This window comes from Belonocnema kinseyi, chromosome 5, assembly GCF_010883055.1.
Source record: "Belonocnema kinseyi isolate 2016_QV_RU_SX_M_011 chromosome 5, B_treatae_v1, whole genome shotgun sequence".
Classification (NCBI taxonomy): domain Eukaryota; kingdom Metazoa; phylum Arthropoda; class Insecta; order Hymenoptera; family Cynipidae; genus Belonocnema; species Belonocnema kinseyi.
Genome location: NC_046661.1, coordinates 57,393,682 through 57,398,268, shown reverse-complemented (window position 1 = coordinate 57,398,268; position 4,587 = coordinate 57,393,682).

Here is a 4,587-nt window from a genome sequence, read left to right as displayed (position 1 = left end):
TTTATAAAATTTATATTTTATACTTGAAGTAACGTAACCTCAAAATACACGCATGAAAGAGGCGCGCGAAGTATTTAAATCATGAGAATCGCCAGCCCAGCATCGAAATCTGAAAATATTAAAATCCCAATCTCTTCATTTTATTTCAAAGCAGATATAAATATAAATAGAACCGCCGAAGTATTCCGAACGGCAATCGTGCACATTCGAGTTTTCAAATTCAGAAGAGGAGAAATGGGTTGCGCGCGCAACCCAGGCATTTATATCGTCTCCTACCATATTCACACGGACATAGACGTGTCATAGTATTGGACCACGTCTCGTTTCAGATCTGGGATCACTGGAAGCATATAGTAAAATTTTTCGGGTAGCGCACCAATCCCAAACTTCTCGCGTTATGTTGTTGACTCCCCATGCGTGTGTGCCACCCATTTTATTGATGTACTCCATTGCTGTTGTATTATCGAGTCTTAATAGCAACTCACAATTTGTGAGATGTGAAGCGAAACACTTAAGCTCGAACAGTGCAGCTTTTAGTTCCAAATGGTTAATATAAAGACTTTTTTCACTATCTGTCCACATACCACGTGCTGATTGTCCATTTGAATAAGCTCCCCAGCCCGATAAAGACGCGTCAAAAAAAATTTCCAAAGCGAACGAGTTTTGTCTAATTTTCCTAGATGCTGTTGGTAGTGTTTTTTCCCACCAGTCAAATTCTGTCACTAACATAGAATCCAGATACATTCTCTTATCGTAATTATCATTACTTAGAATAAGTGGACTGTTTTTTGCAAATTTCAAACGTTTCAAGTAAACTAAACCGTATTCTACTCCAGGTGTAGCTACAACCAACGACCCTATTAAGTGCGCCAATTCGCGTATGGTGCATCGGCTTTTTAGTTTCTATTCTCGTACCAGTTTAAGTAAATTTTGTTTCTTGTTAGGAGTTAACTCAAGTGAGAGATTCGCATAGTCTAGTATAAAACCCAAGAATTGACAGCGCGTACTAGGAGAGAGATTACTTTTTTGATAGTTGATTGGAAAACCCAAGGTCGTAAGGCATTCAATTGATTCGTCCACGTTTTTTAGACATTCGTTATAATCCCTTCCAAAACATAATAAATCGTCAAGGTACAGACAAGATAACCAGCCTTTTCTTCTTACGAAATTTATTACGGGTTTCATAACTTTAGTCAAAATAAATAGGCTTATACAAAGACCAAAAGGCAGACACGTAAATTCATAACATTCTTGCAAGAAAGTAAAGCGTAAATATTTTCTGCTTTCTTTGTCAATTGGAACTAGGAAATACGCGCATTTTAAATCTAAATTAGCCATAAGCATCCCGGGCGCGAGTAGCTTGCTAGCCGTTCTGATGTCTTCGAGTTTAAAATGCGGCGCTTTAATGAATTTATTAGACCCCTTGAGATTAAGGATAAATCTATCCCAACCATCTTTCTTAGATCTAAGAAAAAACGGGGATAGAAACTGATCCTCCGTAAGAGTGCATTTTTTAACTGCTCCTTTTTCTAATAGTTTTTGAACAGCAAGTTTATATCTCTCAGTTTCATGGGGCGAAAAAGAGGCTATTCGTGGTATTCTAGCTTGAATAATTTGTTTAAAAGTTTTAATTTTATAACCCTGAATGCAATTCAAGACAAACCTATCTTCAGTAATTTGGGACCATGCACCTAAAAAATTTCTAAGTCTGCCTCCCGTCAAGCTTACCTCTAGTATTTGCCCTGCTGACGCCTCTGATACGGCAGACGATTCTGTCCCCGAGTCCTGCTGTGTTCTGCACTCGAGCGGCTCCTTGAACAATTGCCCTGCGGCTTGGTCTGGCCTCTGTAAGAATTGTTCGTCCTCGGAGCCTGAGGCCGTCTTTCTGTAGGACTTTTCAAGTTTAAATGGTTAGAGACGGAATTGGTTTCTTTGCGCGATTTTGGTTGGAACTTCATTTCTTTTCCCGCTTTTTCAATAGCTTTAGCTTCCGTCAGCTTTTCCCCTAACTTATCTCCGTATAAAAGTTTTCCTGCTTTTGTTTTTCCAGAATGTATTTAACACTTGGTACAGTACCTGGATTAATAAAGGCACTACGAACTTTCGATTCATTACAATGCAGGTCGACAATTATTTTTGCGGAATCCCACAAAGCATTAATTATTAGTAGTTTATCGACACTTTCTTCTATTTCACCCAACAACGTTGTTAGAGCTTGACCTAGAGCTGCTGCTGCAGTTCCAATTATGTTCTGAGTTTCAGTAAATCCTTTATCACGCTTCTTAGCATTTTCCGCTAGAATACTTTCAACCTCTGGGTTGAGACGCGGTGCTTCGAGGTCACAAGATCCTTTCAAGGAGTATTTCTCCATTATTTTGACCATTTCCTCCTTTTTCAAATCTGATTCTAGCCATCCATTCCAACGGGTAGCAATGTCTGGATGTAGTATTAGTTCTTTACGTGTAGCGGTAGCTGGGTCGTCGCCCAACATATCCTGAACGCTATTGTCCAAAACGCGCTTCTCATGATTCCCATCTTTACCTATTTAAGGAAGAACATATGCGTATGAAGAAATTAAAATTAGACATTTTGCCTCTATGTTCAAACTTAATATATATAATTCGAACTATGTTCTGCCTCTTGTGCAGACTCAGTTCATGGAATTTTGTTGTAGTCGGCATGAGAAACATCGACTTTTTGGGTATCTCAAATTATCAAATTAAAACGAGTACATACTTCCACTGATTAGCTTACGTCTTGCGTATCCAGTCAGAATTTAATTATAGAAAATAGAAAAAACTTCGACTTTATTCAGTTTATTTATTTTCATTCATTTTAATTTAAAAACTTACCTTCCGAATTATTTTGTTCTGTCATTTTTCTTTTACCACTCTGGGAACGTGACAAGCTTGGAGATTTATGCGAAGATCTAGAATTTGAGCGCGTGTATGATCCTGAACACAATCTTGAGTGAGAACGAGAGGCTGAGCGTGACTGAGAACGGGTGTGTGAACGTTGACGAGCCTGCGAACGTGAGCGTGAGCATGAGCGAGGATGCACCCGAGAATTTGAGTCTGAACGTGCACTAGTTTTGCGTGTTACACGGCGTGAACAAGAGCGTGTACGTGAATGCCGTGAAGGAGAGCGTGTATGTGAATACCGGGAACGAGAACGTGTGTGTGAAGTACGTTTTTGTTTCTTGTGTCTTTGGCCCGATCTATCTATGTGCCTCGAACGCCCTCGAACTTCCCGCTCCAGGTTCCGCACTCTTTTGAGCAGCCTCTCTATCTCCTCAGACTTCTTTTCGGACATTTCAAAACGACGAAAGACACTTTAATTATCACAAAATTACACTTTTTCTACTCTGCGATGTGACATCACATTGCACAACGAAACGAATGAAGATGCCGAGGTTAAGCAGCAGAGAAGAGGTAATTTTCAATCTTCTGTAAACTTGTGGCGTTACATCGCGGAGCGAAGTGGTGCTACATTTGAATTATCATCTAGAACGAGGCTAAGTATAATAAACGGTCAGAGAACATCAAATGTCCTCTGTTAATTACCGTGCCAAAGAAGAGAAACATCAAGGAGACGTTAAACCACATAAAGAGCACAACAGCTTCTAAGAAACCTGTTTTTGGAGTGAAGGGTCCATCACCATCAATAAATTTGTTCCATTTTAACATTATTTTCGGTGTAGTTTCAGATAACATGCATTATTTTACTGGAGTGAGTAAACAATTTGCAACAAATTCTGAAAAGCGGGAATGGGAAAATTGGAACCTATTTTATAGTTTACCAATTCTAGAAAACATTTTACCGATAAAATTTCTTATGCACGGGGCTCTTTTCATTGAAGGTATGTATTTGTTACTAAAAGACAATGTTAAGGTTCATGAAGTAGATTGGGCTGATCAATTTTTACATGAGTTCGTTGCTAAAACGGAAATACTTTATTTAAAAATACCGATGACCTGTAATGCTCATTTACTAAATTAAAATTATTTCTTGAAAAAAAGATCCTACTCCATCTTCTCTCCATTGGGAATCGAACCACAAAACTTCTGATTTCCTGTCAGGTTCTTTTCCAATTAAGCTATTAGAGGGATCAGAATAAGAACTCTTAATTCAAGAACATAACGCTAATTTTTAGCTAGGTGTTAATGGTACAAGTAATTATTTAAAAAAAATTTAATTTATCTGCTATATCATCAGAGATTGTACCTTACCGACAGTAGATCAACCCTCCAAACCATGAAGGCAAAAAATCTACACAATATCGATCAAGTTAAGAATCTTCAATAACAGAAAATGTTTAACGTCTTAATAAGACTAGATGGAAAACAATATTTTTAAATTCAAATTATTTCTTGAAAACAAAATCCTACTCTATCTTCACTTCATTGGGAATCGAACCACAAAACTTCTGATTTCCGGTCAGGTGCTTCATGGTTTTGAGGGTTGATCTACTGTCGGTAAGGTACAATCTCTGATGATATAGCAGATAAATTAAATTTTTTTTTAATAATTACTTGTACCATTAACACCTAGCTAAAAATTAGCGTTATGTTCTTGAATTAAGAGTTC